This window comes from Sinocyclocheilus grahami, unplaced genomic scaffold (assembly GCF_001515645.1).
Source record: "Sinocyclocheilus grahami isolate Dianchi unplaced genomic scaffold, SAMN03320097.WGS_v1.1 scaffold10.1, whole genome shotgun sequence".
Taxonomy (NCBI): domain Eukaryota; kingdom Metazoa; phylum Chordata; class Actinopteri; order Cypriniformes; family Cyprinidae; genus Sinocyclocheilus; species Sinocyclocheilus grahami.
In genome coordinates, this window is record NW_015505189.1 from 3746472 (window position 1) to 3760917 (window position 14446).

General features: G+C 37.2%; 1 protein-coding gene across 1 annotated transcript in view; it reads left to right on the forward strand.

The window, feature by feature from the left end:
- Positions 1-11705: 11705 nt before the first annotated feature.
- Positions 11706-14446, forward strand: part of LOC107594416 (extracellular sulfatase Sulf-2-like) — a 49470-nt gene continuing 46729 nt past the window's right edge. Inside the window, exon 1 of the mRNA XM_016284455.1 lies at positions 11706-11958. The gene's annotated coding sequence lies outside the window, so the exon portion shown is untranslated. The remainder of the gene's footprint in view (positions 11959-14446) is intronic.

Genomic DNA, 14446 nt, shown 5'->3' on the forward strand with positions numbered 1-14446 from the left:
CATTTGTATTATTATTATTATAATTTTTATAATTTTAAAAAAATTATTATATATTTTTTTTAATTGATAATTCTAATCAATAAAATTGGCTCGTATTTTCGGAGGGAGCTGTTCATGCCCTCGGTGCTGTTCCGGATGCCGTAGCCAAAGTAGATTGCAAAACCTGGGAACGGACATGAGAAAAGAAGTGGGTGGTTTGGAAGGAAGGAAACAAATAGGGTGCTATCGCAGGCAGGAGCTAAATGAACAGATGTACTCACCGACACCCATCCACACGGTGAAGCGGCACCAGGTGGCCACGTCCAGCTGCATCATGAGATAGATGTTGACAAAGATACTGAACAGGGGCAGCCAGGGCAACAGAGGCACCTGCACACAGGAAGATTAAGAAACTGTATGACCTTTCAAATATGAGCAAATCTGAAAATACTAGTCATCGTAGACTTGCTGATTTTGTAAATGGTTACAGAGGGAAAAACTGAGCATCATACACTCAACCACTTCATAGGTCGTTCTGAACAGAACAAACTCATGCAGAAATATGTGCCTTGTTGCTAGGAAACGCATGACAAATCAAAACTATGCCTGCTAAAATCAACTCAAAATATCAAAAATGTTTGATATCATCCAAGTGGAAGGAATCATAGTCTGGAGACATCTGAAATCCATTTTTTCCATTTTAGTATTTCTGGATGCCATTTTAATGGTTAAATTACATGTTGGCATTAAAAATGCATGTCTAATTAATTAATGAAAATGTTACTATTTATCCATAATTTATTAAAAGTTTAAGAAAAATTAAATTTTTAGGGCACTATAAAATCGGTTTTGTTTTTTCCTCCAAATTCTGTTATATTTTTCCCAAATTCCATGTTTTCTTGATTCCATTTGAATGATTTAATTACATTTAAAAAAAATTAAAAAACCATGTCTAATCAACTGAATTTGTAAAACTTTAGCAATTAAAAAAAAATTATTATAATTTTTTTTTTATTGATAATTCTAATCAATAAAATGGTATTTCAATATTAACTCTTTGTTGTGGTAGGCAATAGATGAATTAGGTTGGACAGGATGATGAAAAAAGGTAGAGCAGTCAGGGTGATGGAGACAAGAGGGCATGGGGCGAGCGAGGGATGGATGGATGGATGGATGTGTGGGTCAAGATTGAATAAAAGAGAGCCGAAGGAAATAAAGCTGCATGGGAGAGAGCGCACTTTGTCACGCTGTTAACAGAGACCTAGAACTAATGTACTGTGACTTACACACATAACACAGACATTCAAATGAGAAAGAGGATTCTGAGATACACCACATTCATCCTGCTGTGAGTCTGGCTTTAGCCTCCTCTGAACGTGTCCATCACAGAGAGAGAGAGAGAGACCTGTGTAGTTGTACGAGCAGACGTGCGATGTTGCCATAGCAATGGTTCTGGAAGTAGCGGAGGTCCGTCTGAACTGTTAGTGTGTGCATGATAATGAGTGTGTTTAACTTCAGGGGGTAAGCAGAGAGGTCAGGGTTTATGTTCTGTGTGTTTATTTCTTCTATCCCTGATCACCAGACCCACACAGACTGTGAACACGCAGAATCAGAATGCCTGTTTAGTTCTGCACAGCACTGATACCTTTGGCTTACTTTCAATAATATCGTACTGTTCTCTACTGCATTTAACACATTACCATGTTGAAATCCATTCCACGTCCCACAATTCTGTAAATTGTCCCCAAAGAAATCAGTTCTGAAATACAGAAAAGAATATTCCATGCTGATCACTCATCAGAAGTGTACACGAGGGAGTCAACATGGCACTTGCGGATCAGTTTGTAAGTTTTTAAAGGTGTAGTCTACCCTAAAATTGAAATCAGTTGAAATAAATTACTTAACCTTGTGTTGTTCCAAACCCTCATTTATCATTCACGTATCCTCATATTAAAACCTTACATATCTTGAGTGTCTACCAAACAAGCATATGATATGATGCAACTTTATGGTATATGCAACTTTACATGGAATTTTATATGGTATATTATATGGTACATTTGAATATATTGTACACATGGTGCTTTTATGTCATTTTGGGGGTTTTACAGCTTCAGTCCCCATTTATGTTCATTTTGTGCAAAGAGCAGCATGCAAAATCTGACAAAATTTCTTCCTTGTGTTCCATAAAACCATACAAGTTTGAAAATGAAGGTGAACAAATGAAAATATGAATTATCATAAATAATGTTAATGACAATATTAATTTTTGGATGAACTATACACTATTATACTGTTTAAAAGTTTGGAGTTTGTAACGTTTTTAAAATGTTTTTGAAAGAATTCTCTAATGCTTACCAAGACTGCATTTATTTGATCAAAAATACAGTAAAAACAGTAATATTGTGAAACATTATAACAATTTAAAATACATGTTTTGTATTTGAATATATTTGAAAATGTATTCCTTGTTTATTAATTTATTCCTGTGATGCAAAGCTGCATTTTCAGCTTCATTACTCCAGTCTTCAGTGTCACATGATCCTTCAGAAATTATTCTGATATGCTGATTTGCGGCATTATTTATTTATTTATTTATTTGTTTGTTTTAAATACAGCATTTATTTGGAAAAAATATAAAACATTGTACTGACCCCAAACTTTTGAACAGTAGTGTATACAAAAGCCAATTCAACAAACATAAAAAAGCAGGAGCAAATGTGTTAAGTCATAGAATAATATACAGGGACAGTAGCTAGGCACTATTGATTAGTATCACTTTTTAAATATCTAAAAACTTATTCTACCAGGGAGACCTATTGATGCTGTAGTCTGTTTTATTTGTATCTATCCCTCAGTGATATCAGCTAGCAGTGTGTGTAATCTGATGCCATAAGTGTATAGTGTGCACACAAACACACACTTCACACTCGCTAACACGACTCAGATTGTTTAATGGGATCCAAATCTGAGACAAGGATACAGTACAACATCCACCAGTCCTCTCTATCTCTCTCTTCTCCCATCCACCTTTCTCGATTTTGAATGATTCATCTGCTATATGTAGGAGAAAAGAGAGGGGAACGGTTATTGTCAGGCTAAGTGGCTTGTCATGGAGCAATTTGAATCTGAAAGCGTTTTGTGTTGCTAAACTGAATGGAGCTCAGGAAGGAATGGAAGCAGAGCTGCACAGTGTGGCGTCTCAGCGGTCTGATATACCCAGAAGGCTTCAGGCTCGCTCTACAAGCAGAGGCATATGTGGAAATATCTTTAAGGGCATCGCAAAAAGAGCATGTACATCACTGTCATATTCATTCGAACACAAAATATAAGCGCTTTTCCGTCCCATGTGGGACTTAAGTTGAAGTATATCACACACACAATGTCTTCTTCCCCGCTTTCCTGCCTCATAATAGTCTTTTCTCACACTGAATACAAGGGTCAAATTAGAGTATCTAATGTATATTCTATAGGCGTCCTGGTCTCCTCCTTTACTTCAGAAGCCCAACGGAAAGTTTTTTTCCCCTACCTTTCTCTATTAATATTCTTCAAGCTAAAATGAGGCGGGTTCTAGCAACGGCTGAGGAGGCAGTGTGAAAAGAGAACATAAAAGTACCGTTTCCTCAATGGAAAGCCAAAGACAAATGTTAGCTTAGGAGTTTGTGGGAGGCAGAGCAGTATTTTGCCTCCGCCAGGGTTACCGCGAGAGCTTCTCCATCCTTAACCTGAGAGCAGACAGAAACTTTAACGCACGTGCAGAATCGATCAGGGTTTGTTTTAGCCTCAACTTTTCAGAGGCAAAAGGAGGTGAACTTACCTATTAACTAGCATGCTTATTACTAGCATATTGTCTGTTCATTAATACTTATAAAGCGCACATTAATGCCTCATTCTGCATGAACATAATATAGATCCCTTAATCCTATCTACCTAAACTTAACAATTACCTTACTAGCTATTAATAAGCAGCAAATTAGGAGTTTTAAAACTTAAAATAAAGTGTGACCAAATAAATAAGTAACATTAGTATTGTAATATATGAAAATTACAGGCCTCTCTCATCTTTTTAAGTGGGAGAACTTGCACAATTGGTGGCTGACTAAATACTTTTTTGCCCCACTGTATATAATTTAAAACCTATTTGATAACAAATACAATTATTATTGTAAAAATACAAATATATTAATTTATTTGTTTAACATTTTCAGTTAAATTTGTATTTAAACAATGTAAAAATTGCAGTTTGCAGGTTTGATTGGTCCTTGAACTGTCCTTCGAATATGGCACCTGAGCTCAGGCTGCTCCGAAGGGATTGTCATTTTATTTAGTGTACCATAAGTCATTTTGAATTAGAAAGTGTCAGCTAAATGACTAATTAGCAAAGCAGCTCAAAAAGAGCCATTGAAAACCAAGGGAAAAAGGTCACACTTCATTTAAATCCCTTTCAGCTTTTTGCACGGTGCCCAGTAAGATCTGGGAATGATTAGCAACACTGAATAATGTATAATTGAGCATGACGTGTGTTAAGCAGAAACCACACTAAAAACGTTTACAGACTTTGGAGAGATCTCTCTTGGTATGGTGCATTTTATTTTGCAGCAAGCCAGAGTGGATAAAGCGAGTGGTTTATTCTTTCGGTGTATTCATGCACTCACACACAAGCAATTACACACATTTGGTTAATGTGCAAATTAATTAGCAGCCTTGGCACAGCTCCAGCGTTCATAGTCAATGAGAGCATGTCAAACGCACACACACGCATGCAGGCAAATGGAGCAGTGATAAGTTGCAAAAATACGTTGGCGGGGGTTCTTGAGCATGCATTGTTTTCCAAAGTACTTTTTAATCACTCATGCAATGAAATGCTAAAGTTCTTCTGTTCTATTTTTCTCTCTTTCTTCTTCTACTCTCTGTCATTGTCTTAAATAATTTATTTGATGCTATTCATTTTGCTCGCAGAACAGCGTCTTGAGCAAGGGTTACAAGTTATGCATGTGTGGTTTATTTCACTGCAACAGTAAATAAAACCCATTACTGATTAGTTCCTACTTTTCTTAATGCCTGTACGGCCTCCCTCAAACTAAATTCATTACTTTGTGTATGCATTCGTTAGGCCTGTCAATCAAGCCGGCGCACACTTCTTCAGCCAAATCTTAAAATCCTCTGACTGTTTATTGTAATAGAGTTGTAAATCACTCAGATACACAAGAGGAAAAACATATGGGGCTTTAAAACAAGCGAGATGTGTGTCATAATTACAGAACAAACATTCTCATAAATTCACTGTTAATAAGCTGGAGGTCTCCACATGTTTCAAATACTGACATTTATGTTCATACTGATCAACAGAAGAGTGTACGTTTTCTCATTAGCACTTCTTTCTAAGGATCAGTATTATTATTGATCATACTTGTTGTTAAGGGCTTTGTTTGCACTATTATTTTTCTAAAAAAAAATAATAAATAAAGTATATGAGCACATATATAATAAAGTGTAAAAATAAAGACTTGGGCTGGTAACTATAAGTTACCTAGCAGCCCATCATAACACCCTAGCAACCGTACTGCAACATGTGAAAACACATAAGCAATGCTCATGTAACATGTAACGTTACATTTACTTATATATTACATTTTGAAATATATTAATATTAGTAGAAAACAGTTAAAGGGGACACTGGATGAGATTCCATCCTATGTCCCCTTTAAATAATTATATAACATTTTATCTATTTATTAAGTTATTTTGTATTATTTTTAATTACTCTTTTCTATTTGATTAAATTTTAAAATGTAATTTATTCCAAAAAAAAAATCTTACTCACCCCAAACTTTTGAACAGTAGTGTGTGTGTGATGTATATATAAAATATATAATATGATTTTTTTTTTTAAACCCTGTCCCTCAATAGTTTATTTTTTTCATCAAAGTGTATTCATACATCTCTTCAGTGGATCTTAATTACCTTACAAAAATTCACAGCAAAAACAGAACACTGTGTACTTGTTCACACAAACCATTTATCCCACACTGCGTCTCTCCATTAAACAGTTTTGTACCCTATTTCAACGCTCATAATTCACATCATTTAGGGCAATTGTAAATACAATTAATTTTAGTGACAAACCTTTCCCTTGACGATGCAAATATATCATCAACATTATAGCGGAACAAAATTCAAACGCAGTGCAATTCTGAAATGGGTTTAAGGAGATTTTTGTCATATTTTTAAAGTGATGTAGGAGGCAGAGACACGCCAGAGCAGTGCAGAGAGAGAGAGAGAGAGATAAATGATAATTAGCAGGTGTAATTAGAGGCTAGCAGACACTAATGAAGAAGGATTAATTGCTGTTATCATCAAGGACTCTCCATTAATGCCCTTATTTAATACAAGTCGTCCACATGTTCGTCACGGCAATAAACTCCAGAGCTGAAATAGCTCTCAAATCTCAGTGTGCTGTTTGACTCAAGTCTCGACTCAACGGATGCTGAGACATTGAGCCTGTGCTGTTGTCCTGATATTGTTCTGATGTTATGTCCATCAGGTGTTAGGTCGTTACTTCTGTTAATTAGTGAATGCAGATTTGTGATTTCATTCCACTTTAATTTAGTTGAATCCTTCATTATTTATTTCTGCTTTATTGTGCCAATGTGTTTTATTGGATATCTTGGACTGGGAAAATATTTATCTATAGCTGCATGTTTTTGTATTGTTTTATTATTATTATTATTATTATTATTATTATGTTGTATGTGGGAAATCATCTCGTCCCATTGAATATTGTATTTCTGTCAAAGTATAATATTAAAGATAAGTAAAAATATGATATTCTAGTCATTGTATTCATTAATTAATTACCAGTTATTTCATCGCTGAGATATTATTGTCGTTTTTTTTATATTTTGACTTATTGTTTTTGTATTTTTTTGTTTTCATTTTAATGTTATCTAATGTTTTCATTTCATTTGAATGTATTTTATTGTTATATAATGTTTTTATATTTATTATATTTGTTTTCATTTTATTGTTACGTTTTAGTAATTTTGTTGTGAGTTTTTTTTTTTTTTCATTTTTATTAGTTTTATTTAAATATGTCTAGAAAGTTTTTTTTCTTTTTTTTTTTTTATTCCAGTTTAAGTATTATTTAAGTTAATTAAGAAAATACGATATTTTGCCTTGGCATCTAGCTAAAATATATTTTATAAACATTATATTTTATTTAAGTTATATTAAGTTTAGATTATTTATTATATTAAGTTTATATTATTTCAAGTAACAAAAATGTTTTATGGTTTTAGTTTTAGTTAACTATAATAACCCTGTTTATTAGTTTTTGTTAGTTTTTCATTCATTGTTCTCAAAACATCATATCAAAATTCTGTGTACAGATAAACTGATAATTATTTCATGTTATGGCTGATATTAAAATTCACTACTATTTGGTCTAAATAAATATAAAAAATAAAACCAAAGGCAGTTGTTTAAATGCTACAAATGAATCTAGGTCTCACAACATTATAATCTACAGCATGAAAAGTGGACATTATTCGAAGTATATTCAAAGTTTACTAACATTATTATTACGTTATTAGTGTTATTAAAGATCAACCTTGAGTGAGTATAAATGGCGAGACTGTCCTAAATGTAAAAATCAGGGAATGAGCAGCAAGATTAAATATTTAGTATCAACCAAAACCAATTATATGAATAAAATTAATTTAAAAAAGAGATCGCTAATATCAGCTAATAACCAATATTTGTCACATGTCTGTTGTTTTCAGTTAGCCTGTTCCCCTGTGACCTAGTTTCTGTCTCTTGTTGATTGTTTCATTTGGTTCAGGTGTGTGTCATCATTATCGTCATTAGCTTCCCTTTATTAGTTGTGTTCTGTTCTCAGTTTAGTGTCTGTTCTCGTCTAGGTTTACTTGCCTGTCTCCTGGATTTTCTAATTAAAATACCTTTTTGTTGATCTCCTTCGTCCTCGTGCGTTTGTACCTCACCAACGCACAACAGAAGAACAAATAAATTTTTTTGTGATGTTTTTGTTTCCTTTTTTCCTTATTCCTCTGTCACCGTGGACAATCCTAATGTTGCCCTGCTATGCCTGGAGCAGAGGGACCGCTCCCTAGAGACTCACACCAGGAATTTTTTGGAGTTGGCGTGCCTAACGCACTATCCAGACTGCTCGCTTTGTGTGTTTTACATCTCAAGCCTCAGCGAGCGGTCTAAGGCACGCCTCTCCGGGAGCGGTCCTCGGGACAACTTCGCCGCATGTGTGGAGTGGGTGCTGGAGAATAATAGACTATACTTCTCCATCGGCCCCACTGGTGAGGACATCTCCAGCCCCACTCCCAAACCAGAGACCAGCCAGTCGTCATCCTGCTGCACGGAGTTATTGCCAGAGCCCACCGCAGATGGAGAGCTCGAGCCTGCCGTGACACGGGAGCCAGTGCATAAAACCGCAACTGAGCCTATCGTTGCCCCGGAGCCTGAGCCTCTCAAGTTGTCTGACCAGGTGCGTGAGCTGGCTACATCGCCAGTTCCCGAGGGCATTTTGGTGGAGTTCGAGGGCTTGGAGGGAAGCCCCACCCACTCTCCTGCCGCTTAGCTGAAACTGGCCTTTAGGAATTATTATGAGGGATTAATGGACCTCTTTGATAAGGACCTAATTAGACTGTTTTGGGGAGGGATTACCCAATGCTCCGGAGTCTCCCATGTCTCCGCTGGTTCCGTCCAGCCCTGAATCTCCTTGGTCTCCACTGGTTCTGCCCAGCTCCTGTCCTCCTGTGTTCCTTCGCAGCCTCCCTCTCCCGCCTCCTCTTAAACCAGCCAGTTCCTCAGCCCAATCTCCGCTGGTGCCTGTCAGTCCCTCAGCTCACCCTCAGTCAGCACCATCTGAGCGCTCCGATCCGCCGCCTCGGGACTTCCAGTCTCCAGCTCCACCTAGGCGTGAGGATCCCCTGTCTCCGCCTCCAGCCGCCGAGCCTTGGACTCCACCCATCGGCTCCACCTTGGCTCCTAGCTTCCTTGTCTCCACCGTGGCCCGTCATCCCACTGGCTCCACCGGGCTCCTTCGTCCCTCCGGCTCCACCATGGTCAGTTGTCGACCATCGTCGCCTTGTCACTCCATCCCTCTGGCTCTGTCAGGCTCCTCCGTCCCTCCGGCTCCACCTCCATCCTCAGTCGCTCCGCCACAGTCTTCTGGAGCCCCGCCCCCGCCTCCGCCTCAGTCACCTGAGCCTTCAGCTCCGCCTTGGCCCTCCGGATCCTCTGTGTTGCCCTGGCTCTTCGTTTGCTCGGCTCCATCCTGGGCTCCTCTTCCATCGGCGACGTCTCCGTCAGTTGTCCCCAGGGTGTCGTTAAGGCCTTCTCCACCATGGCTCCTCCATCCCTCGACTCCGCCCTGGGGCTTCGTCTTGGCTGATCTTTTGAAAAACATCTGGCTTCTCCTGCTCCTGTCTTTCCCTTGGCTCCTCCCACCCTCCACTCCCCCATGGACTTATTTTTTTGGACTCTTTTTATTTCTGCCCCTCTCCTGCTCCACGCCCTCCTCCTGAGCCCCCACCCTCCCTCCTCAGTTGGAATATGTTACGGTGCAGGGACGTGCCATTTCCGGGAGGGGGCGAACTGTCACATGTCTGTTGTTTTCAGTTCCGTTCCCCTGTGACCTAGTTTCTGTCTCTTGTTGATTGTTTCATTTGGTTCAGGTGTGTGTCATTATTATCGTCATTAGCTTCCCTTTATTAGTAATAAAAAATGGAAATGGAATCAGTGGTGTTGTCTTGCTTCATTTATTAATAAGTGGCATGTTATTCAAGTACCTTTTATGTTTAATAATACACACAGTCTCTCTCTCTCTCTCTCTCTCTCTGGCTGGGTGGCATTTTTGTAATGTACTGCGATAAGAGCAAATGGACAAAGTTAATTAAAAAGAAAGGCCAGACAATTTGACAGTTCTTTTCTCTCTCTCTCACTCTCTCTCTCGCTCTCTCTCGCTCTCTCTCTCTCTCTCTCTGTCTCTCTCTGTGTCTCTCTGACAATAACAAAGACACGGTCTGTTGAGCTGCTCACAGTGGGAACTGTAGCATTTTTCTGGAAATTCATAGCAGAATAGTTGTGGGATTAGTTGTGAATAGCGAAGGGTTAAGTTGAAAATTCCAGCTGGCTTCACAGTCATAGATGTCTGAAGTGCGTCTGGCCTGTCGTCATTTCTCTGTGTGTGTGTGTGTGTGTGTGTGTGTGTGTGTGTTCGTGTGTTGAATCAATACTTCTGTGCCCCAGACGGCCATAGTCCATCAGGGTCTTTACAAACAAAACCTCTTCAGTTATCTGGGTTTTATCTTGTGTGGGTGTTTTTACTCAAACCACCTTTCAACATACATTTATCTCCTGTTTAAGAAAGACAGCATTTAGCTAGTAGTCAATGGGTAGTGAAAGACATGAAGTGCTTTTGGGATTTTAACATGCCCTGCAGTGTGACGAGGTACTATATCTCATCTAAAACTATTTTAAGCTACATTTTGATAATTCTTTTATGAGCTCATATTAATTTAGAGACGACATGGAATATTTGTACTTTTAAAAATTAATTTTTTAAACCCCAAATCCATTTAAAATGAACTATTGAAGAGAAAAATCCCTAATATTTATATATGTACCTCTATTAAAAAAATACAAATAAATAAAAACCTATAAATGTACGCTAAATGATGAATACACAAATACAAACAATACAAATCATTTCCTAAATTAATGTTTTTTTTAAAGTTTATATAACTGAGTGTATTTTATATACTTATTATATATATATATATATATATATATATATTTTTTTTTTTTTTTTTTTTTTAAAACATTTTTTATATATAAACTAGAGAAGGGAAAAAATGTGTTAGAAATGTAACCATTTACCGTATAATAAGCCCCTTACCTATTTTAGCCTTATTTTTATTTAAAAAAGGCCCATGAGAATATTATTGCTTAAATTAATGTTATTTTAAGTTTAGTCAAACAAATTTAAATATTTTTATTTGTTATAAATATGTTATAAATTTGTTATAAATATAAGTGTGTTATAAATATATTTGTTTATTTTTATTTCTAAATATACATTTTTATGTTTAGAATTTTATGTTTTTATTGTTAAATTTAGAATGTTAATATCAACAAATCTGTGCTTCGAATGCATCTTCAGCACATCTGGTACAGTGAGTTTAAGCAAACACCAATTGCATCCATTTGCATGCAGTTTGCACGCACAAATCATTGGTATGTAAATACAAGAACCGTTTTGCCTCAAATAAAACGGTGGCTATTGCAGTAATTCATCTAAATTTAAATGTGGTGGGCTTTCATTTAGAATTCATGTAAATATAAACAGCGAGAGCTTTCGTTTGAGGTGCTTGTTAATCAAATGTAATGTAAATGAATGTGCTCGTATGCAGAGCAGCGTGGTTGGCCGAGCATAAACAGGATGCAGATGGGACCCTCGTCCTAGGTTTTGTTACGGCACGATGCTCCGTTAACCCTTACTGAAGATGGGAGACGGGACAGGGGTGAGAGGGATAATAAATTGAAAGCAGCAGAGCTCAAGGTTGCAACACAATAATCCTGAGAGAGTGAAGAAAAGCCGAGTGGGAATGGAATTATAGCAAGGGGGAGAGAGAGAAAGAGAGTGAGAGGGTGCGATAAAGCTAGAATAAGAGAGCCTGGATGGGGGGAGAAGGGAAGTGAAGAGAGCGACTCCAACCGTGAGAGAGCGAGAGAGACAGAAAGGGATATAGCTACAGCGCAGTGACCTACAGAGACAGATGAGTAAGTGCTGTGTGTGGAGTGTTACCACCGTATCTTGTTATCAAGGATCCCATTAAGATGGTCCCATAGCCCTCGTGCTCCATATCTGGATATTTCTACTTCCATGTGGGATGAGCAGCTGCGCTCAGCGAGAGAGACCGAGGCATCTGACATCAACACCATGAGGTACTCACGGAACAGAGGGAACGAGACGTGAGAGAGAGGTGTTTGAGAGCAGAAAGAGAGAGGGATGACAATGATAACAAGCGGGAGATGCTGTGCGAGGAGGTGAGAGAAGGGTGAGAGAAAGGAGGTTTAGAATGAGGAAAGCAGTGGGAGACGAGTGGAGGAGAGGTGTTTTCCTGAAAAGTGAAGTTGGGGGTTTGTGCCTCTGTTGAGGGATTCTTTATTAATCCAGATTCTGCTCACTTCCGGCTAGTACATTGTTTAAATGATGTTGAGTTTTCCATATGTTGTCATATTTTAGCTGCTTAAAGCTTCAAACTTAAATTTATTTAATTCTAAAACTACTTCAAATCTAAATTTAAATGTGAATCCTGATACAATTCAGATTTATATTTGAATCAAAATCCGAATGCAATTCTCATTTGTATTTCAGTTCAAATCTGGATGCAATTGAAATGCATATTTAAAGCAAATACAATACAATTTGAGTTGACATTTAAATCAAATGTAAATGCAAATACAGATACAATTCAGATTTATATTTAAATCCCAATCAGAATACAGTTATCATGCTCTGTATATGTTTAAATCCAAATTCAGATACAATTTAAGTTCACAGTTGGCATTTAAATCCGTATTTCAAATGTAAATGCAAATACAGATACAATTCAGATTTATATTTAAATCCAAATCAGAATACAGTTCAAATGTACTGTATGATTATATACAAAATCAGATACAATTTGAGTTCACAGTTCACATGTAAATACAGATAGAATTCAAATCCACATTTAAATCCAAATTCCTAATAAAATTCAAATTCACATTTAAATGTAAATCCAACTCAAGTCTGAAATTAGATGAAGTAGATACTTTTTTTTGTTCATTCTTTGAAACATATCTGTCAATACTACATAAATTTTGAATCTGAATTTGATGTGTATTGTGATATAAAATCATATATTTTAAAATTCAGAGCAGGTTATAAACTGGATGATAGAGTAAGTCTCTGTTCAAGCAGTAATAGCCGTGTTTGGTATATCCTGTCCTTTTGTATTTAATCTTTGAGTGAAGCCCCTATCTTTACAGTTCCTGTGAGGACTGGCAGTAAAAGAGCCTGTCTTTCTCTCTCTAGTGGCTATGAACTGGGTAACCGTATATTGTGTTTTAGGCAAAAGCAGCCATAAGTGTGAAATCTCTAGGAACGCAGATAAAGTGTACAGTGTAGTGTACGAAAGCCAAAGGAAGAGAGAGAAATATCCAAGGGAATGAGAGTGTTTGAACGTGAAATGATTTGCAATAATATCAGTCTTTACTTCACTACAGGAAAAGAAATAATTGTAAAGTCATTTTGTGATTCAAGTGTCCTGCGGACATTCTTTAATTCATTTTATGAATCTTACTCTGAATACATATGTAAGGGTCAGTCATGTCAGCTGCACGTTCCTTGCGCTAATTTTATCTGTGTTGTAAAATAAGAGAGAGACAGACCCCGTAGAGCGAAAATAGAAAATCCGTAATGACCGAACGCAAGCTACCTATTAAACTCTATCATGTGCTTTATAATTTCCCAGAATCCATTAAAAATCATGCTATGCTCTCATTCTGAGTGTAATTATATTCTGTGGACCTTGACCACCCTGGTCCAACCTGACAAATGTCAGTGTGACTTTCCATAATTATAACAGTAATGTAACAGAAATCAATTCTGTCTTCCTCTGCTGGCCGTTCGCACGGTGCTAAAGGCTCTCTCCTCAGAGCAGAGCAACAAAGAGTCATGTCTTATGTCAATACACTATTGGTTATGTGAGGAATGACATTATTTGACAAGTTCTGCATGATTGTCTTTGACAGGAAATGCGTTTCGTGTGCAGTTTTGGTGTGAATGCTGATTCACATGAATCGGGTTGTGTTGGATTCGAAGTGTTTTGAACAAAGATGGAGGAGGTGTTTGTCTGGCTGGGTTAAAGGGGTTTGTAATTTGTCTCCTCAGAGACTGGTGTCTGTTTTCTTCTCTCTTTCATTCCTTTCCTTCTTTTTAAATGCTTTCCTTGAGGCACACAGCTGGCTTGGCATGAAAATGCTCCTGGTATCCTCAAAACTAAGTCAACTGACATTACAAACCCGGATATTACACGTGTGATTTGTACAGATTGATATGCAGTGATCTGAGACCACTTGTGGAAACGGTTTGATTTTGCATTTTTCAAATTGAATTCAATTTAATACAAATGATATAATCAGCATGACAAGTTGAATGTAAACTGTTATAAATATCAGAATGATAATAGTTAGTTCTTCTTCGGTGTGAAATTTTGGATCCAGTAACTTTTGAATTTACACTCTGTCATGTATTTCTGTGTTGAAGGGTAATTAAGGGGAATAAATTCAATTCTGCCTTCTGCGTGTCAAAGCAACAAAGCTGCTTGTTTAGTCTGTTGCATGATTGATTGATGATTTGAATTAGCACAGACTGACATCTGTATGA